This window comes from Pezoporus flaviventris, unplaced genomic scaffold, assembly GCF_033815535.1.
Source record: "Pezoporus flaviventris isolate CSIRO_AGI_PZ_B2104156 unplaced genomic scaffold, CSIRO_AGI_Pfla_v1 ptg000002l, whole genome shotgun sequence".
Lineage (NCBI taxonomy): Eukaryota > Metazoa > Chordata > Aves > Psittaciformes > Psittacidae > Pezoporus > Pezoporus flaviventris.
Window position 1 is genome coordinate 14,013,194 of NW_026892550.1, and position 23,245 is coordinate 14,036,438.

The following is a 23,245-nucleotide window of genomic DNA, read 5'->3' on the forward strand; positions in this document are numbered from 1 at the left end:
AGTATCACATCAGCTGTGATGATGCAGTGTTACTGCTTGATAAATTTTTATTTCTGATACAAAGAAACAAAATTGGCAATTTGTGTCCTGTTAGATACCTAACAGTTTTGAAGTTTTTTTCAGCTGTGAATAAAAACAATTAATATAGCACTGTAAATGCAACATGATTAATCATGGCCAGAACTCTGCAGCTGCCATGCAGGGAAGCCAGCCAAGGATGCCCACCAGCACTACTTGGATGACCTGACCTAGAGTGATGAATGAGAGGACTCCATTTGGTGAAAGAAGGGGATCCTGACCCTAAGCAATTCTAAGGTACATTATTTGACAGCCAAGAAGATTGTCTCACTGGATACCTGTGGAATTGAATAGGGGAAAGTGTCATATTAGCTATTTTGTGATAAAGCATAATGACTGATTTATGCTTGTAAAGCAGATAAATAACGGAATGAAGGTAATGACTAGTTTTTCTCATGCTGCCAGTGGTGTTTCTCTGACAGTCTTATATTTCTTCTGAGAAATTCAATTTTAATACTATATCTCAGATAAAGATTCCGGACATACCACACACATTAGCTGAAATTCCATTCCATTGCTCATCCTCCTCTGTCTGTCTACAAAACCTACATATTTTCAGTATTCCTCATTTTTCTTGAGTTCAATTGCACTGTACAAATGCTGATCAAATCGTGCTCTGTCATACCACAATAACATCAACAAATTGAACTGCCCTTTTTCAGAGGGCATACAATGCTGATTTCACAGATGTGTATCATTAAGCAATCAGATACACAAAAATCTGCACTTGAAGTTAAAGCCTACACAATCTTTATTTTCTTTACTTCTTTCCCATATGTGATCATTCGTGTCTCAGGATGCTACATCTCCTTTTTATCTCATATAGCTTTTTTATCTCATCATCCTCAAATGCAAAGCAAGCTGCCAAAAACTTCCATGTTCTGCAGCTTCACAGCTGTGATACATATGCTTGAGTGGCAATAACAAGAGAACATCATATTGAATCAAGCTCAAAATAAGCCCTAGGCCACCTCCAACTAAGGGACTGCAAAAATGATGAGGTGATCAACTAATCTGATCTTTAAGAGTCTTTAGAGACAGAGGGAATTATTCCAAATAGTCCTCAATGCAATTAGAGAAGGAAGGGAAAAGCAGAAGAAAGGCTACTGCAGAAACCATCATTCTAACAGAAAGGCGGACAGAAGAGAAAGAAGAATGGTTGTATTGGGAATAGAAAGGAACATTTTTGGGTTTGATATGAACATTGAACAAATAAACAAGGAGAAAGGATAACAAGAAGAAAAGTGCCATGGGTAAGAAAGTACTGAAGGGAAGACGCTGCTGCAAAACATATCAGGTATATAGTGACCTGTATTATGTTTGAACAATATGCTAAACAAACTGAAGTTTTTAATTATGTTTTTAACTTTCTAAATATAAAAGAAATACGGATTAGCTTTAAAAGTCATTGGCAATGTTTAGCAAACCTCAGGCTCACATCTGAATGGCATTATGTCCTGATGAGCTCATGACTGTGTCTTTACAGCTAGCCAAAGCAAGCAGTACAATTTTTATTTCTCAGTGTGTCTAATATTCCCCACAGTGAAGAAACATAGAACCTAATGTAGGAATAAAAATTGTGTGTAAACAAATATAATTTTCTTAAAATCATTGTTTTTACTTTTTTTTTTTTTAATATATATACATAAATGTCTTCAGCTACTGAGGTCCAAAGACAGAAAATACAAGGAATTATTTTATCCAAACATGTAGTTTAAAACATTATTATGTATTTCTGTAAATAAACTTGTTAAAAAACTGAAATAGCTTTGTGAGGATTTCCTGATAGGCCAAAACGGTATAATACTTGCTCGTTTCTTTATTTTCTTATGTTGTCAGAATTCTTAACTTTACCAATACATAAAAATAAATAAAGGACAACAAGCATACACAGGCTGTACATTTTCAAATTCCAATTTTCATATTGTCATACACATTTTCATCAGGGTTAAACCCAGCCACCATACAGCAAGACTGATTAAAGAATGAGAACATTTAGACAACCGAAGTTGTGGAAAATCCAGTGCTGGAGCTAACTGAGCATGTATAGTGAATTGGAGACTTCATCAGCTCACTGAAAACCCTTAAAGCAGAAGCATTGTATCATGCCTCTAATTATCCACTTTGCCTACCTATTTTGCCTATCACTGGTGACAAACTCTTCTGTTTCCTGGTTTTCTTTCCAAATACCTTAGAGAAAAAAATACTCTTCTGCTGATACAATGTCTCATTCTCTAATTTATGGAATTAATTTGTATTCTTATTTGTGCTTTTAACTATTTCTGTGCTGTATTAATATAAGCTCTCCTGAGATAAATTGTTATTTTTTGTCCACATTTTAAACCCCTGTTGGATGCCCTTTTATTATTTTGCAGTCTTCCCTTGGGTACATAACTTCTCTCAATTTATTAGCATCTGCAAATTCTGTTAATGAGCTGTTTGCTTCCACCTCCAGAACACTAAGAAGATTAATTAAAGCTAGGTTCTGTGCTAACCCTTTGCATCCTGATTCTCCAGGATATCACACCACTGATTCAAATGAAGTGTCACCAACTTAAAAATGGAGGAACTGTGGAGATTCAGACCCTGTGGTTTGAATGTGACCATGACACTGTTTTTTGGTTCTGGATGCCTCTAAATTTTTTTTAGTAATTTCAGAATCCATAGGCTAAGAAGAATGCCAGAATGAATGTTCCAAGTAACTCTACATCAGAGATAGCTGAATAATAAATTATAACACATTGGCTCTCAAGTGAAGCTATTTCAATGGCAGATTGTGAAATCTCTCCTGATTCTAAGTTGATAACATGCTGTAACTTGCAGAGAATCAGCAAGTACACCAAAATAATAAAGCTGGTGTTAATAAAGATTATAGTATCTAATATCAAATTTTTCTTTCAAAACTTTAGGTTGACAATTCAAGAAAGCATTTCCTGAAATACCAGTAATAATTTGAAGGGGACAATCTGCTAAATACTGTGCTGAAGTAGCCTGCAGTAACATAAGAAGAAGACTTTAGAATGATACCCTTGAAATTCAGGAGAAAACAGAAAGAAACCATCTTTAATGCAAAGAAATGGAAGCGTACAAACTGATATCAGGGAGTCTTAGAAGTTAAAACCAAAAAGAAAACATTCTGCTACAGAACATATTGACCTTGAAATGCTAAGGAAACCCTACAATTTTCCCAAAACTCCTCTGTACGATGGGGTTATGTGTCATATGACAAAATCCTCTTTCCTGTAAATGTCTGTTCTTATGGTTTTATCTCCTCTGAAAAATGCAAATGATATGCACATTTCTGAAAAAAAAAGGCCTTTTGACCTTGTGAGGTACATATCAAATCTTCATATAATCAGTAGTCCCAAAACTCATACCACATACATTGTGGGTCTTTGGACAAAGAATGTTCAAAGGTGACAGATGGCAAATGTGTTCATGGAGGTCCACTGCTGAAACGTGTAAAACATACATGTTGCATATTAGAGGCCATTATGTCTTACTTATCTCAACATGCCTGGGAGATTAGGTCAACCTCAAAGGATGTATGCTAGCAGAGACATTGTATCCTGCCTCCAGTTTTCATATCAGATTCTGCTCGTGCTTCTTACAAAATTCTTCAGTCATTTAAAAGGCACAGTGCAAGCTTCCGAGCTCCCCTACTTTTCTAGACATCATCACAGGGCTCTTGGATTGGGGTGGTTCCAAACTAGCAATGGAAATCTATCCGAATGACTCAAAAGCACAGCATATGATTTTAAACTATGGCTCAAGAGGCACTAAAAATATTCAACTATGAAATATGGAATCTCACTTAAAACTCACCACACTGAAGAATGAAGAATTCCTTAAAATGCAATTTACTGTGCCATTTACAGCCATTACCTCCCTTAATAGCAGTGTAGGCAATACAGTTTTGTCAACAATGAATGCCACAGAAGTATTCATTTATTTATGTACTTGCTTTCCAGTACTCTTTTTTGAGATTTCTATTTTAAATACTTCTGTGCTGGAATGTGTGACTGGAAAAAAAAAAAAAAATCAAAAAATAAACCTGTGCAAAGTCATGTTAATACTTTAAAATTTGAAATAAAGGAATAGTGAACAGCCTGGCTGCTATGTGCCCTGCTGAGAAGCGCCTGAAGGTTATGATAGACACCAAGTAGCGTATAAGCCAGTTGTTTTCTTATTGGGAATAAGATACAATGGATAAGTTCCCACTGATATGAATTACTACATTTACGTCTGGGCCCCCAAGTTCAAGAATGATGTTAAGGAACTGAAGAGCATCCAGCAGCATGCTACTAAATGGCCAAAAACCTAAAGCACAGAACCTGTGAAGAGACACTAAGAGAGCTGTTCTTGTTTATCTGGGTTAATAGGAGGCTAAGGGTGGCCTAGCAGCAGCCTACAGCTTTTTGAAAAGTGATTAAAAGAAGACAGATTGTTCTTCATTATTACTACATCCTCTGAATATTTTCCCGCAAAATCACCTACGAGTTGTAAATCATGGTATGATGCACAGGAAAATATATTAGACTTTTCTGACCTGCTTCCTCAGCAATGCATGACTGTTACATATTCCCTGCTCTGGCAATGCATCCTCCAGAGAAGCCAAAATTGGAATCATGGTGGCCTCTGTAGAAGTTTTTAATATTTTACTTTTTTCTTTGAGAAAGTTGCATTTACAGTGACCAGATGCCCATTTTTCTGGTCTGAGATTAGAATCTTTAAAGGACAACTTATTTTCTCCATTCTACATGGTGAGTAGGTTTGTCTCCAGTTAATGAAGAGGCAAGAGGAAATTTAAAGGCATAACCATGAACTGTGGATAACTGACACAATTTATGAAAAACTGCTTTGAACTAAGAGCAAATTTTAACTCTATTCAAAAATCCTTACATTATCCAGTCTCCCATAGAAATAAATTCTGAAGGGTTTCAAAGCAAATTTGAAACTTCATTTGCCCCGAGAAAGAGGGCTCAGAGAGCTTAAATGACTCACAGTTATTTAAGTCATAGCATGATTTTAACAATTTAAAGGCTGTTACTTCAATTGTGTTGATATATATATCCATATTTGCTTTCTGAGCTAATAACTCAATGTTTTGCAGGCAGAAATATGTCAATACTTTGGTGGCACCCTTTTTTAAAGCAAGATTTTAATAAATGTATTATGAATATCAAGAAGAAATAATTTAGTCTAAGGTCTTTCAGAAATGTTGGCATTTCTTCCTATCTGTTGCTAGAAGTCAACAGGAGCTTTACCATTAATTTTTATGGGAAATGAGCATCACACCAAGGCTAGATACTTTTGAAAATGTATCCCAGTGGTACTGGAATATAGTTTAGCCGAGGAAGGGAATTAATGAGAGACTAGTTGGAAAAGACTGAGCAGAAAAGCAGTTCAAAGTGCACACTGGAACAAATTCTCCTGAAAAGAGAATTCCAGCAGACCCTTTCTTTCTATAAAACTGAACACTAACATTGTCATCAAGCTGACAAATGACATTCACTGGTGTAGCTAAAATGAAGACTACTGTGTTAACATCATAGACATAATTTGTAGTGTAATTTAAGCATCAGACTTTTTTTTTTTTTTTGAGTAAATGCAATTTTTTTAAGTGAATGCGAACACACCAAAGGAAAATGATTACAAATGGAGCCAGGAAGAGGATCAAAGTATTAGAAAATGTGCCTTGTAGTCAAAGACTCAAAATCTGTTTACAGAATCAAAGAAAAATTTATGCAGAGATTTGATCACAGTGAATCTTAAGGGACTGAAAAATTTCTTAATGAAAACCTCTTCAACATTTCATACAAAAACAGAACAAAAGTTACTGCTTGAGAAATTAAAACTAAAAATAGTAAAAATTATTACCCATCAGAACAGACTATTAGGAGCATTGTGAGCTCTCTGTCTATTAAAATGTTTTGCTTTTAGAAATCATCCACTATTTAAAACAGTAATTAATTCAGGGAGGGCCAGGGGACTGTGTCATGAAGGAGGGTGGACTACATGATCAGAGTGTTTTCTGGCCGAACAATCTGACCTAGTATATATTTTGAATCAATGTATTAAAAATTGCTGGATATAACACAGATGAAAAGAAGTCTTCCAATGACATTTATTTGTGAATGTGGTACAGAACCATTTTCTCAATAACAAAAATGTTATGTGTTGGCTTCTTTCTCAAGTTAGGATGATATGAGAATTATTGTTGTTAACCTTAAATAAAATGTTATCAAACTACCTTTGATAAGTTGGACACTATTGTTCCAAAATTCTCCTTTTCCGTAAAACTTCACATACAGCTCAATTAAAACTGCAGGAATGTGAACTATTTTTTAAAGTCTTACAAGCTTTGAAACTTTAGCTAGAGATTAAATGTAATTTCAGAAATCCTCCTACAACAACATAAAAGCACTGAATTATATATACTATTTTTGTTTCAAATTCATGTAGCAAAATTACTCTACAGGTTTTCCAAATAAAACAGCTGATTCAAATATATGAAGTTCAAAAGATTTTCTCCTAGAGGAACTCTTTCTCTGCAGATCAGATATTTAAGAAAAAGCTTAGTGCAGCTCTCATTTCAAGATCACATCTTACAAAGGTTCAAAAGAGCAGAGAGCAGACTTTGAAATATATGTTTTCTCTTAGGTGGCCTGACATGTAACTATTGCTACTTTTTATCAAGTTGGTTTTTCAATGAAAACGTATTACTGAGGCTGACAAGAATGATGGATTTATCAATCTAAGTTTTAGGAGGAAGGGGAAAATATTAGAAGGATGTAAATTCTATTAAACTTATTCTTAAAAAATATAATGAAAAATAGAAATTGATTTATTTGCTTAATTCACAGTTCTCCATTTTTTCTGTCCATTTTCATCTGTAATTTAATAAACATAATTCTTAGAATCTCATATAAAGGAAGATTGTTACATACAATGTAGATCAAACTTCAGATAGGATTGTGTCTCACCGCATTGGCAATAAGTATAATATTGTAGGAATACATTGTCCCTGCTTGGCCAGCTCCTATGGGAGAGATTTTTATCCTGCTCCCTGTTTTTAAAGGTTAATTAGCTGAGTCTAATATTATCAAGAGTAATCTAAATAGTTTTCTTTTAAGGATTTGTAAAAAGTAATATTAACCTTTTTTTTTTTCAGATTTCAGACTTATTTCCATTTGTTACATTTTCAATAATCGTAGAATCATAGAATGGTTAGGGTAGGATAGGACCTTAAGATCGTCTAGCTCCAACTCCCCTGCCATGGGCAGTGACGCCTCACCCTAGACCGTATCACACACGGCTCTGTCCAGCCTGGCCTTGAACACTGCCAGGAATAGAACATTTACCACTTCCCTGGGCAACCTGTTCCAGAGCCTCAACAGCCTCACAGTAAAGAGCTTCTTCCTTATATCTAACATGAACTTCCCCTATTTTATCTTGAACCCATTCCCCCTTGTCTTATCGCTACAATCCCTGATGAGGAGTCCCGCTCCAGCATCCCTATAGGCCCCCTTCAGATACTGGAAGGCAGCTATGTGGTCTCCACGCAGCCTTCTCTTCTCCAGGCTGAACAGCCCCAACTTTCTCAGCCTGTCTTCACATGGGAGGTGCTCCACTCCCCTGATCATCCTCATGGCCCTCCTCTGGACTTGTTCCAACAGCTCCATGTCTTTCTTATGTTGGGAACACCAGATCTGCACGCAGTACTTCATGTGCGGTCCCATGAGAGTAGAGTAGAGGGGCAGGATCACACCTTTTGACATGCTGATAATTCTATTTTTGATGCAGCCTGGTATATGGTTGGTTTATGGCCTGTGAGTGCACACTGAAGCCAGCTCAAGTAATTTTCTGCAGGGCTGCTCTGTATCACTTCTCTGCCCAGCCTGTAAGCTGTGCCTGGGGCAGCTCTGACCCACCTGTAGAACCTTGCACTTCACTTTGTTGAACTTCATGAAGTTGGCACTGGCGCACCTCTCAGGTGTGTCAGGGTCCCTCTGGATAGCATTCCTTCCCTCCAGCGTATCAAGGGAACCACACATCTTGGTGGCAAACTTGCTGAGGGCTCACCCAATCCCACTGTCCGTGTTTCCAAGAAAGATGCTGAACAGGATCAGTCCCAACGCCAATCCCTGAGGGACACCACTCCTTACCTGTATCTAGTTGGACATTGAACCGTTGACCGCAGCACTTTGTGTGTGGCCATCCAGCCATTTCCTTACTCACTGAGTGTTCCACCAATCGAATTTATGTCTCTTGAGTTTACATACAAGGATGTCATGTTGGACAGTGTTGAATTCTTTGCATAAGTTTAGGTAGGCGACTTCAACTGCCCTGCCCCATCCATCAGTTCCATAGCCCCATCATAGAAATCCACCAAACTGGTCAGGCAAGGTTTGCCCTTAGTGAAGCCATGCTGGCTGTCATCAAGCACCTTGCTGTTTTTCATGTGCCTTAGCGTGCCTTCCAGGAGAATCTGCTCCAAGATTTTACCAGGCATAGAGGTGAGACTGAGTGGTTTATAATTTCCTGGGTCTTCTATTTTCTCCTTCTTGAAAATGGGGGTTATATTTCTCTTTTTCCAGTTCTCAAATAAAAATAAGTGCTAAGTGGTTTTTGAATACAGACAGTGCTTATATCCATATTTTCTAACAAACAGTCACTGAAAAAAAGTGATTTTCTTGAAAGATTATTGAAAATTCTCTTAGCCTACACAGTTAGCTTGGTAATATCAAAGTACTAGACATTACATGCAAATGATATTTAAAACAAGGAATGGTAAAAATTCTCAGCATGCTGCAGGATATATTAATTTTGTATGCAAATTTTTACTGCCACCTGAGTTTTATATGATCTGACTGAGAAGGAGGTTTCTAAATATGAGAGTAGTGGCTTTTAACACTAATTTTCTACTCAGGCTAATGACTCAAGGTCTGACAAAGAACATATTTAGAAGGGATGATTTTGCCTGCAAGAACATTTCAAAGCTGCTTTCAACTCTGATTCCGTGATATTATGGCACTCTGTCCATAGTGGACTTGAGAATTGTTTGGTTTCTACCCTTTTCAGCTTGCCTGACAACGCAAGGATTTAGAGAAGGCCCTTGCTATGATCTTTGATCCTTTTCTCTCTTTGCTAGTCAAAATCTTTTTTTAACTGTTATGTTCAAGACAGGACAAGTACTGGCCTCACCAGCAGTATGAGTTTTGAAAGGGCCACTTCATCTGTCTTGCAATTACATTATTTATGCCTACTGGTATTACTTGCCTCAGCAGTGCTGCATCAGCTGTTCACATTCTGCTAAAAATTGTATGTACTCTTTCTCATAACTGTAAATTAAACTACTATGAGAGACAGAGGATTTTTTCTACCTGTCAAAATCCGCATTTGTCCTTGTTGAACAGTATCTGTCTTTCCAAGGATTATTTCTCCAATGTTAGGTTCACACCAAATCCCAGCACTGTACTCAAATGTGCCTGCAGTCACTCTCACTTGTGAAGCCTGCACAAACAGGGTCTATGTTCCATTAGCAGCTATGCCATTATATTCTTTAATATCTTCCATCCAGATCTTCGTGAAATACTGCTTATAACATCTTTCTAAGTTAACAGTGAACTTCAGAACTTGCTTTTATCTATTTGCTCACGTTATGGAAGTTTTAACTAGCCATGCAACATATTGTTAAAAATCTTAATGAAATCAATATATATGACGCTATACAGAAGCTCATTAAACATCTCAAAAGGAAAACAGATGACGCTTCACTATAAGGGTGATGATACAGCGGAACAGGTTGTCCTGAAAAGTTGTGGATACTCCATCTCTGGAAGTGTTGAAGGTCAGTTTGGACAGGACTTTGAGCAACATGGTCTAGTGGAAAGTGTCTCTGCCCATGGCAGTTGGGGTTGGAACCAGATGATCTTGAAGGTCCATTCAAACCCAAACCATTCTGATTCAATGACAAATGGTCGGTGGTTCTTATTTCCTTGTTATCTTCTAGGTAGTCTGAAATAATTTGTTTTATTAAAGATTTTAAAATGCTAATCTAGTCTATAATTCATCAGTTTCTCCTCTTAATATCGTCTGCCCCTCATGATTACTTCTTAAAGGCAATTTTTAATGAACACAAGGCAGCCTGAGAGAGTTGTCTAAGTATACTAGGGTTATTAAGTTTCTACCAGTCATGCTGAACTTCAGTCTGTTGTCCTTTATCTGTGAGTTGTGTCTACAGAGTTGGCACAGTCTGGTTTATAGTAAGAATAGGAATTAGTCTCAGTCCAACCAGGAAATGATAGTGTTTAGCAAAACCTAACTTACTGTCCTCATCCTCATAAAAAACTGTGTGCTGCTGTGGCTGTGATACTGACTCAATAGAGGTCTTACATCCGGCTTGTGGTTCTGATGATCATATGCACTGATGCAAAATAATACTGACTCAGTAGAAGTATTCCCATGGCTGTCACAGGGACCTTTCATCTCATACCTGAAAACCAGAGGCTGATGGTTTTAATCTAATTTTCCTTAGATTCAAAAGTAACATGTTACCATTGATCTTTCCCTCTGTTGAACTGTGAGGAAGCAATCATCTTGTAAGTCTCATCTTTTCACCCAAGTTAGCTGAAAACCTTACTTACTATTAGTCAGTTCTCACAGAAAGTGATTAAGTGTTAAACAATGAAGGGTTAAATAATGAATCCTTGCTACTTTTCAGAGTTTGGTAATATTAGGTGTTCCATTCCCTTAAAATTACCTAAAGTGCTAGGAGACACTGACAGTGCGGCAAGGTACACTACAGGGAGATGGAAAAGATAATAAAAAATGGTTGCTCTTCCATCTGATACTTCAACAATAATGGTTTTAATTGAATCTTTCAAAAAGATTACATTTATCAGATTTGTAGCACTGCAAAATCACAGGTTGACTTGAACGGCTGGCTCTGACCATGATCTTTTCTTTCACTTCTCCCCAGGGACATTTAAATCAGTTCACTTTTTTTTTTTTTTTAATTGAATTTTGAAAATGAATCTGCTACCTACAAGCAAGTGGGATGATCATTTTTTAAGCTGTAGTTGCATCACAGCTGTTTACATCTACACTGCCTGATATGCAGAGACCCACTCTACACACAAAGCAGGCTTTCTAACTGGCCTACTGGTTTCAGTTTAGTCCTGTATCTGTTCTCTGGATTTTCTGTTCTGAGTGAATGCATTAGTCCTCTAAAGCTAAAGCTGACATATTTTACTAACCTTTTCACATGGCTCCTTGTTCTGACGCCAATGTTCAAGGCTGAGGCACCAAACATTTACCATGTATAGCTGTGATGACATATGAGAAAAAAAAAATGAATATCTTTATTTATTTTTCAAGGATTTCTTGATGCACACACAAGCAAAGGATCCTTATAATTATATTTGCAAAATTGTCCTTTTTCCCTGAGGTTTCTTGGCAAACATTAGATGGGTGGCATAGCTGGAAAGATGACCCATTTCGCTCTGTTTATCAGCTGCTGTCTTGTAGCTTGTAACAGGTAAAAGCCCTAGCTGCAAATGCTAAAAGGATTTGTGTGTCTCAACTGAAATCTATTACTCTGAAGCTTCAGGTGTACAATATTTTCTCACACAAGTAATTAGAGAAATGCAAACACTTTATCATCCTTTATCGACTGTATACACACCATTACCTGAGGGGACTCAGTTTTAGGTCAGAGTGAAATTTCAGGAGTGTGGTGTTATCCATCTATTTCTTTACTTCCCTCTGGAGGTTTCAGGCATGTGCTGTTGCCTTGTAACTTGCACATGATCTGTGAGCAGTTCAAGTAATGACTCTCATCTACACGTCACATATTAAAAGGACTCCTTTGATTTCAAAATTCCTGAGCAAAGGATTTATTTTGTTGTTGTTTTTTTTTTTTCCCTTGTCTGTACAATGACTAGTATGCTGGAAACAAAAAAGTCAGGGATACATCCATGCTAGACGTAAATTGTAATGACATATTCTTCGCCTTGTGTCATAGTGGAGGAGGAAAACAACAGTGCAGATAGATATGGTGGATAGTTTAAGAAACTCAAGTTTCTGTGTTTAGAATGCAAACACAAAACAAACCTTCTCTTGACTACTGTATGTTGGATTTACATGTGTAAAGGTCTACCAGTTCCAGTCACTGTACTACAGTAGCTTCACTCTTTACATACTCTCTTCAACTGTAAGCAGCTCAGTCTAGGTGTACTATGAAGCTTCAGGAACCAGGCAATACATGGCTGGAGAAGATGCAGTAAATGAAAGTAGGCACCCAAGAAAGAGAGGCTATGTTGTCATCATTCTCAGTCCAGATTTGTACACAAAATGTACTGAAAAATTTTGAAAACACAGTTTCAGTGCTCTCTAATTGCCATACTTACCATAATGTCACCTGATCCATTCACTTCCCATTACAAGAAACCATGACATACACTATATCCTATGCATAACTTGAAGTTCTGCGTAAAATAATTTCCCTGTTATTTCCCTCTAATCATACTTAAGGGCTTTCTTCAAAACCTTTCAACTTCCTAGTTAAAATAGCTATTTTGATTCTGGGCTTACTTTTGCCTCCAATGAAGATAGGCTTTGCTCCCTGTACATGCGTGTGGCATTGGCAGGTAGCAATGGAATCCATCCCAGTCTTCAATCTTCTAGACTTAGCATGCTTTCATTTTTTAATTCTCTTCTTATAAGAAAATTCATCTGATTATCTTAATGACCCTTTTCTGGATTCACTCAGGTTTTGATTTATATATGTTATGTAGCATCCACTGCCCACAGAATTCCAGATGAGTTATCGCTATTACAGCACTATACTTTACTATGCATCCTTGAAATGCTTAAGATATTATTCACAGGTTTTTTACAACCACAACCTGTTACTGGCTCACAATAATCTTATAATCAATTAATATTCCCAAATATTCCTTCCTGTTGTGAATTCATGAGAATATTCCTTATTTTTGATGTTTCCTATGTCTAGAACATTAATAATTGATAAGTAACTAGTATGAAAAATTTCTCTTTGGAGTATTATTGCATTATTTAAAAAGAAACTAAATCAGGAGCTAGTTCTGTGTATTCTGTATAATTTTTATGAAGTCAAGTCTTACTGAAACTGAATTTGAAATCATAGTTTTACTGACATAAAACATATCCAGAAATTAAAAACCTATCTTATACCAAATTTCTTATATGGTTTTGCTTCTCTATTTTTCTCTCTGCTTGCAATAGTTCATATGAATTTGAATGTTCTTAATGACTCATTTGATGTAATTACTTCTTTGCAAAAACAACATCACTGTGGGGTTTTTTTCCAGCTGTTTATAGAATGGCCCTATCCTGTCATTTTGTGATGTATTTATTCACTCTTCCTTGAAGAACTATGGTGTTTAATCAAAATTCTCTTTATCTCTTGTTTTAATTTGTTAAAATTTTTTGTCAATCTTCACAGCTTGTAAGGCAGGAAATAGTGTCCATCATTAAAGCAAAACACAGAACACTCTTTTTAAAGAAAAAATGATTAAACAGACTTAGTCTCTTGATCTTTAAATTGTCAGCTAGTGGCACTCTTTTTTTAACTAAGGCATCTGGTTTTAATCTCTACACATCCATCACCTGCATTTGTTGCACAATTAAGAACCTCATAAAATCTGCTGTGTGAAGAAGAGCTTTTCAGTTTCATAATACAGAAATAATACCCGATAAATGAGTACTTCTTGGTTTACTTCTATAGGTTATACTTATTCACAAACTCTCAAACTCACACAAACGTGTAAAAATGTGTAAAAAGAAAAGCAATCTTTAATTGAGTAATGAGTAACAGAATAATTTACTAATTGGGTGCATTACAGAAGTGTATTCACACTGCTGTACTGCAGTTAAAGACCTTGCAAGTGATTCCAGCAGAAGCTAGCTAATTTAAAGGTTTACTAATTTGTGATTGTACAGCTACAGAAAATACAGTAACTCTGATTTGAAAATTACCATTTGGTATAATTAGACAGTAATGCAGTCTAATTGCTTTAGATATTTTGCACATTTTGTTGAAAAAGAGAGATGATTATCACACTAGACTAAGCTTGAAAAAGATGATATTTACACAAAAAAAAAAGAAAAAAGGAAGCAGCATATCTGGCTGATGTTCACAAAGGTTTCTTTTGCTGCTGCTGCAGACACGATTTTGAATTGAAGTTCTGTTGGTACTCCAATTACATTTCTCTCTTTGACTTTCTAGAAAAATGGAAGGTAGTGGAACTGAATATGTTTTTATCAATATAGATATATATATGGGGGTTGCATTTTATCTCTCACATGTTTGGTTTATTTTGTAGGTTTTTTTTGGGTTTTTTTTTCCTTGGACCACAAGTATCTTGGCTGCACGTTTTTGGGAGATTGATGCTAGATATTCCTAGAAGAAGAATCTTAGAGGAACCATCTTGTTAGTGATCACACCCTGATTCTGAGAAGATGCCACTTCTCAATTCTCAAGCTTTATGCATACCCAGTTTTCTCACCTGTATGTAATCCTTACAAAGGAACTACAGCATCAGATATTACACAGTATTTGAGTTTGGTTTCCCAGCAGGAGAAATAGATGCATTTAAGGGTATAAACCCAACAATTGTTGGTCTTATACTGAAAAACTGAAAAATAAAAATGTTACATAAATACAAGCATTTTTCAAAATAGATATTTGGTACCTAATGCTTTCTTTCTATCTTCAGAGGTATGTCAAAAGGGACAGTAAATACAAGAGTTAAAAAAAATAGTTTCAGAGCATGAATAAGTTTTTCAGGACAGCTTAGTTTACTGGACTACCATGTTTACTGGGAAACCTGCATGGCAGGTGGAAAGGCCTGAGGGCCACATATGTTTTTATAGCATTCTTCCAGCATGCAAACGGGCTAAAAGACATCTTAAAAGCCTGTTTAGATATCGCAGCTATGATCAGTGAGGTAATTTTTGTAAAATCAGTACATCATTTAGCTTTGACATCTAACACCTGAGAATAAATAAATTACTCTGGCCAGTATACCTTCAGCAAATTATGTCCTAGTGTCAGGTTTCAAGCAAAACTGTGATGTCTAAAAGAAATTATATGGCTTCCCATACCACCCTTTCATGCTATCCCATGGGTAAATTCTGCCCTCAGTCCTGTTTTGTACCCAAGGAGAGTGTCCTGCTTGGATGTTAATGGTTCAACTTGCCTCTATGGTGGGAATAAATACTCAAGTTGTATCATTTAATCTATTTAAATGGAAAATTATCATTATCAGTTAGTACCTGTGTCTGCTCCTGGAAGTACACATAATCTGCCAGCTGCTCTTAAAACAAAAACCCCAGTTTTTTTTCAATCTTAAAAGACTGAAAAAAAAACAAAACCAAAACCCAATCCTGAAGCTCTTTGTGCATTCAGTCCATTTTTTCTATTACTAGTAGTGTCTGTGGGTGTATAAGAACTTAAAATCAATATGTTGATGTAACATGGTTCAGTGTTTTCCTGCCTTTTCTGAAATAACAGTGATATAATTTAAAGTGGCACCATTAATCCACATTAAGCTGCTCAGAATCCTTTCCTTTCCTAACCACAGGATAATAGACCAAAAGTCCATCAGTCTGGCACTTTGCCGCTATAAGCAATCCCTAACAATGGCTTCAAAAGATGGTGTGAAATCTTCAGAGTGAACCTTGCTAGATAGATCAAGGGGACAAGAAAGGAAGAATTCTGTTTCATTCCATGTGGCAACTACTTTATCTCCAAAATCTCCTGTCTAAAGCCATTCTGATATTAAAGGTATTATGTTTTTTGCCTAGTTTGGTTTTTGTTGTTTTTTTCTTGGTTTTGTTTTTGGTTTGTTGTTTTGGTTTTTTTTTAATTTATAATTCTAAAATAGCCACCACTCTAATATTTTAAAATTATCATTATAGGGGAGAACCCTCACACTTTAGCAAATGTAACATCCATTCAGAAGATAAAAATTACTACTGTATCTTGTTTTGTTTATTTCATAGAGGGCAATTCAAGGATTATAGATAGTCCCTGAAAACTATTTAATCTACATTACTGACAAACAGCATGTAATATTTCATAGTAAAAATTGCTCACACCACCGCAAAGCCAGCAATCACTCGAAGATGGTCAGCATTTATTATTTTTCACCATTGCATTTTCCAAAAGGACACCCAAGAGTTAAAACCCAAAATTTTTTAAAAATTAAATTGCTTCTGAGCTAAGCACTTGTATGCCAAGTCTCAGCATGGAAGGAATTTTAGCTGCTCAGCAACCCCACACAATAGTGCTTTAGAATAGAAATGCCAAAGAACAGACCCTTAACTACAGTATTGTGGCTCTGGTATGGGTGCCACTGTGATGAAAATACTCTGATATAAAAGTGTCTGCCATGAAAATAAAGACAGAGAGACGGCTTTGTAGGTGGAACTTGGGTTCTTTTATGTAAAGACTGACCCAGGCAGTCAGAAGGGGAGAGTAAGAGGGCAAGGACCACATTATGTGGGCACGTAGCTGCCTGAGTGGGGAGTTAGGGAAACAAGTGTTGTGCAAAAAGGGAATTATTCTAGTATCATTTCCCACACCTGTGGTAATATTAATGATTTTTCACAGCTATTCTATTTTTATAAAGACTGGAATAAGGTTATCTACATTGTTTTAAAACCTCTTAGCCTTCATGCAAAATGTTCAGTGTGGTACTTTAAGAAATACTATAGGTCTTAGCCTAGTAAAACATGACTGAAAAGCATGATGTTTTAATAATCACAAGTCCTTTGTCCTTGAACAGTGTGGATGATGTCACAACAGGCTCATGAATGTATGTAAAATTACCTACTTGGAAAAGCTGATGTAGAAATACTTGCGGCTGTTATTGAACTAGAAGGTTTTAAGAAGATTACAGACCTAATGAAGGGAAACCTCAGATGCTAGATAAAACAGTGACTTTAAAAAGGAAGAGTTTAGGATTAACTGAGCTACTTATCACTTGTTTTCCATTTTTTTTTTTTTTTTTAATGACATCTATTTAGTTAAAAACCCCACAGTTTTAAAGGGAAAGCAGCAGCAACCCCTAAGTTCTGCTTTGTTCTGTTTAGCAAAGTAATCTTGGAAGTATTTGAATTATTAATGAATATTCCAACCTTGTATATCCTGGCTTACTTACAGACCCTATAGTTTTTATCTCATATAAGATAAGCTAACTGTATTACCAAAGTAGTAATGCTATTCATTGCAAAACCTCTGTTGGGTTACTTGGGAAAAAAAAAAAAAGTTAATCAAATCTTCTGTTTTGTTTGTTATGGGCCTTTTTTTGTTTACTTTTTTTGTCTTTTGTTTGGTGTTTTTTGTTTCTTTTTTTTTTCCTAAGGGGGAAGAATGAAAATTCTTATTAAGAGTTGAAGAGCTCTTAAAAATAAATTTATGCCAACTGCTGAATATTTCTTGTTGCTGCCAGGTTTGTTGCTTAGTGGAAGACAACTTACTATGAATGCAGAAAATTATTTGTGCGTGTGCTGTACTGCCAAAGAACAGTGAATCTATAAAACATCATATGTGATTCTTTATGAATATATTAATGTAATTCACTTTCATAGGGCTTGGTACAGAATGCTTTTGAAATAGAAGGAACATGCCTGAATAAATACAAATATATGAGAATTCATGCAATTTATACTCTGTTGATAGTCCCTGTCTAGGAATACGAGGAAGTACGTGAAGAGTTTGCTGGTCCTGTGAAAGTACTAGAAGTTAATACTTTAGGCAAGAAATTAATCAACCCATGTAGCCTAAACCTAGACAACCTTTCAAGTTTGGCATTTTCTTTCTTGCCCAAATTCTAGTCTTACAAAGTTTATATTACATGATTTTAATTAATTTCCTCATACCATTTTAGGACTAGGAGATATTAAAGCTCATCTGGAGTGTCAATATCTGAACTAACAGGGTGTCTTCTAGCAGGGAATGTCTATATATTGACCATTTTAACTTTTACTGGGTGGAGTTTATATTTTGCCACTTGAGGGCATCCTGTCATTATGTTCCATTACAGAGCAGCATGTCTAAATTTCCATAAAAATAATGGATTTCTGCCAAAACAATGTTATTTGCCAAAAGTGCTGATGAAGCACTGGAAATTATAATTTGCCATACTAAATAGGCATTTCCAAGACTGTAGGTCAAACAGGGTTGCATTTCAGGAAATGCTAAGTCAACAGAGAACGAGAAGTACCACAGATGCAATTAGATGAAAACTGCCCATCAGACACCAACATAAGCTTCACAGCTGTGTAGAAGCTTTGGCAAAACTTCGTTACACCAGAGTTAGACAGTTTGGCCTGTGGTTGCATGAAGCAAATGGATTTACCTCCATTCTTCATAATTCATGTATATTTTAACTTTCAGTAGCGAGAATGATGGTAGGGGTTTCAAACTGAATAAAACTCTAGGCTAAACTAATAAAATAAAAGGAACCACTTCAGTTAGTTGGGATCTTCAGTACTCCTGCAAGTGTAGATGTATGACGATTACATATAAGGTATCAGCAGATGTGACCATGTTTTGACCAAATTCTACAGTGGCTATCATATCTAGCTCACTTTATCTAAAGTTCCACAATCCAGTGACATTATAATTTTATCATTGTGTAGATTTATATTAAAGCATCACTGTAATTTTTTTGCTGGTTTCTGTCTTCAATTTTTGGTCATTTACCTATGCAAAATAATCAGTTTTAATGTGCGAGGTTACATATGAAACTTTCAGTTCTTTATAGTCTTGTTATATTTAGCTTAGTTGGTATTATTTTCTTTGTGCTGAGCTAGGAGTTTTGAAACTGAGGGATACAGAAATTGCAGTCACATGGGGTACTGACTATAGTCTGATAACAGATCCTAGACAAGAGTTTGCTAGCCTTGGCAGTAAAGCAATGGGACATGCCACATTTCTTTTTCCTGTCTGCAGCAGCTTCCTCCATATTAAATAAGGAGCACTGATTATGAGCTGTGTCAATGTAAGATTTCCTCTTTCCATACTTGGCCCTCAGTCAGACTTTTTTCTCTCCCACCTTAAAACTTTTCTACACCTAGGTCAGAAACCACATGCTGTCCCTTTATTAACCTTTCATTTAATCAGCCCTTCTCACTAGGCTCATAAACACAACCCTCACAATAAAATTTTATGTACAAGAAATGTGCTTCTATTTAACAGTCAGTTTAACCTCTCTTGTCTTTCATTTTTCTTTCCCTCTTCAAACAATACTCACATGGGGAAAGAGACTCATTCACACTTTTTATCATGTGCTCCTTTCATTTCCGATCATGCTGTTCAACTGACTGAAGTCCTCCCAAGGAGGATCTCTGACTGTTGTTTTATCTGAATCCTCCAAACCACCCAACTACTTCCTAGTCTCCCCACTAAAACCCCATCCCACAGCTGTAGATTCACTGCTCCCTTTTGCTGTGGCTTGTTCCACATTGTTTGCATTCCCACAGAAAAAGGATTTGGAAGAGCTGCCACCAGGATCCTTCAGCTCTCCATGCAAATGAAACCATCACAGTACTGCCAGTGCAGAAGTGAGGATAAGACACTGTCAAATTCTCATCTTCCATTGCAAAAAATCCCTGTCCTCCATCCTCTGCTGGGGTGCAGAAGTGGGCTTCTAGCTCCACCACCCTACTGCAGCATGCCATCAGCAATTTTTCTCTTCTTGGTGTTATCCTCTCTCTTGTCTTTGTGGAGAGCAGGATGCAAATGAAGATTGTCACCTATCATTTAAATTATGCCTTTCAATCCATTTCTTTAGACTCTTGGTCCATGAGGTCATCCACAAAGTCTAGTTCCTTCTACGGCAAACACATGCCCAAAGAACTGTGGTATTTTTTGGTGAATTCTTGCAACTAAGAATTTTGAAAAAGTTATCCTTAACATTTGGTTATAGTGCTGCTCATATGAAAGCAAGCTAACATGATGTTAGAGTAGGCAGCCTCTTGATAGTGCAGCCACTGTATCATTAGGGGAAGAAGGCTGCAGAAGCATTCTTGGGAAGTCTTGCAGACTGCTTATCCTCTCCTCGTTGCTCTTCTCCGGGCATCCATCATGGCTCACCATTGCAGATATGGATTTTATTTTTAGTATGGCCTTATCCAGTGGTTTTATTTCATCATTATAGAATCATCATAGGATCATCATAGGATCATTATAGAGTCATTATAGAACACTCTGGGTTGGAAGGGACCTTCAAGATCATCTCGTTGCACCAATCACTGTCATGGGCAAGGACACCTTCCACTAGAACAGGTTGCTCAAAGTCCCACCCAACGTGGCCTTGAACATGTCCAGCTATGGTGCGTCCACAACTTCTCTGGGTATTTTTCTTTCATTTCCCAATGAAAGCAGGGCTTTGGAGTGGGTTAAAAAAAAAAAAAAAGAAAGAAAGAAAAAGAAAAGATGGAGACACAGCTTTCCTGATGATCCAAGAGAAAAATCAAAACCATTTTCTCTGTTTCAGAACTTTTTTGCAACAGTTATCTAGAAAAACACCGGGGGGGGGGGGGGGGGGGAACTGTTTTCCCTTTTCCTGATGTATTTTATTGTGAACACAGGCAGAGCTTTAACACTGATTTTCTCTTGTTTCATAGATGTCAGATGCAAATTGCCAAACCTCAGCATTCTCTGTCACATTCAGTGTTAGAGTTAACAACATCCCACAGGAACCCTAAATCCTTGCAAAAAAATGTCAGTTTTATCAGGAATAATCTTCTAATTACAAAAGAGGAAAAAAAGCACATACTATTCAATGCTATTGTAATAATCTAAGCTATACTTCCTGTTGCTTCCTTCGGGTCAGAACTGTATAATTGCACTAACAAGTGCATCTGAGCAGGAAGAGATCCTGTAAAGCTTTATTTATATAAATAAATATATATAGATATAAACTTTGTAGTAATATATGCAAATAATATCAAAAGATAAGGCTTTCAGAACAGAATATAATTCAAGAAAGAAAAATAAAATTAAGCATTTTTTTTATAACAGCAAAAAGAAATCTGGAAACAATGAGTTAATGATAAATGTTTCTTTTTTTTATTTTAGAAAAAAAAATGTCCAGGCCATTTAAAACTTATTTAACGCATTGCATGAAAGATAATTTTCTCAGCCATCTTAAAATATTTCATCATTGGAAAGAAAAAATTGATACACAGGAATAAATTCTATTCCGTCCATGTAACAAGCTGCTCATTCTCCATGAAATAAAATGAATGCCATGGCCCTTTTAAATGGCACAGGGGAGCTATTTAGTGTGAAAAGAGATGTAGAAATAACTCTGTAATTCAGATAACGCCTTTGGCAATAAATACCTCACTGCATATGAGACCTCAGCATCCATTTCTGTCTGAAAATTCTCTCTCTCATGTTTAGAGATACTCTGTTTCTGTGTTTCTTCTCTTTAAAGCAGCTTTATACTTCTCTGACAGTAGCATTAAGCATCTTCTGTAATTTGAGGTCACAATCATTAAGTCAATGACTCCGTATCTTCAGGAACAAGTAAGTGCAGGAACACCTGCTCTCAGCTATGTCATCTTAAGGGTTTTAAGAACTGAACAAATAATTTTATATTGTTTTAAATTATTTTAAATACTGTGGAGAAAAAAGTTATGACCATGGTCATACAATGCTTGTGTATGTGCTTAACTTCAAATGCACAAGTAATCTCACTACCTGTAGCTTGAGAAGTCACACGATAGGATTAGTCCCCACACTACTTATCAGTTTATACTGCCAAGTGACTCTTCTCCAAAATTTGATGTTGAGTGACACTGCTCTCCCCTACCCTCACTGCCTGAAGCTGGTACCCAGGCAGACTCTATTCTGTGATGTACCAGCTCCTGGCAACAGTATTAAGTGTGAAAAGGTTAGTACATACTCGAGATCTCTTCCTACAGAAATGCAGATTCACCAGTAGACTCCAGGGAGGCCCTTAGAATGTTACAAATTGGTTTAGGAACACAATTTGCACCTCAGTACAGCTCTAAATATCATAGAATCATAGAATCATTGAATGGTTTGGGTTGGAAGGGGCATTAAAGATCATCTAGTTCCAACTCCTGTACCATGGGCAGGGACACCTTCCACTAGACCAGGTTTCTCAATGTTCTATCCAACCTGGCCTTCAACACTTCCAGGGATGGGGCAGCCACAGCTTCTCTGAGCAATCTGTGCCAATGCCTCACCACCCTCATAGTGAATATTTTTTTCCCAATATCTAATCTAAGCCTACCTTCTGTCAGCTTAAAGTCATTTCCTTTTATCCTATCACTAAATGCCCTTGTAAAAAGTCCCTCTCCAGGTTTCTAGGAGGCCTCCTTTAGGTAGTGGAAGACTGCTTTAATGTCTGCCCAGAGCCTTCTCCTCCAGGCTGAACAAGCCCATTGAAATACGATACAATATTACATGCTCATTACATATGTTTTCACTCATTGCTGACTTCCTATTAGATTGCCACAATGACCAAGAATTAAAGGAAAATAATATGTTTAACCCAAAGCAAAATGTTTGGTTTATGCCATTGTTCACAGCATTCAACACTTGAGTATGTTGCAATTCTCATGCAAAGATGGAAGCATTATTCTAGGCCATGTTTGTGTATGAATGTTTGCTCTTCCTACAGATTTTCTCACTGTTTATCTAGAAACCTAAAAAGAGGCAGATCTAAAAATGAATTTTTATTAGTCCAAGACTATTTATCTATATGAGAGACTTGAAATAGAAGCCTATCTGTGAAAAATCAATTCTAACAAACTTTATGCAAATTTTATATTTTATTTAACTTAGTCCTATTAGCCGTATAAAAAGAAGAAACACAGCAAGAGATTTCCTTTTATTTTGTGCTGCTACACGGTGAAATCTTAAGAGGGAGGGCACTATGTTAAATTTCAAACATCCCTTTGGTGAGTGGCTTTATATGCTGATGTGTGCCACCTTTACTCAACCTATGACTTCTTAGAACACCATAATATATGACTTTAAGTATTTCTTCTTAAAGCAATAACTGTAAAGAGGGCAAATTTACAGCCACCTTCTTTTGCTATTGGTGCATTATCTGCTGCTTTCTGTATTGCCCCT

The 23,245-nt window shown here is 36.5% G+C and overlaps 1 long non-coding RNA gene across 3 annotated transcripts in view; it reads left to right on the forward strand.

Annotated features, from left to right (window-relative positions):
• The window catches only part of LOC133275148 (uncharacterized), a 50,999-nt gene that overhangs the window by 27,177 nt on the left and 577 nt on the right, over positions 1-23,245 (forward strand). For all 3 annotated transcript variants that reach the window (XR_009745415.1, XR_009745414.1, XR_009745413.1), the window contains one exon: positions 2,596-2,677. This is a non-coding gene — a long non-coding RNA (uncharacterized LOC133275148). The remainder of the gene's footprint in view (positions 1-2,595; positions 2,678-23,245) is intronic.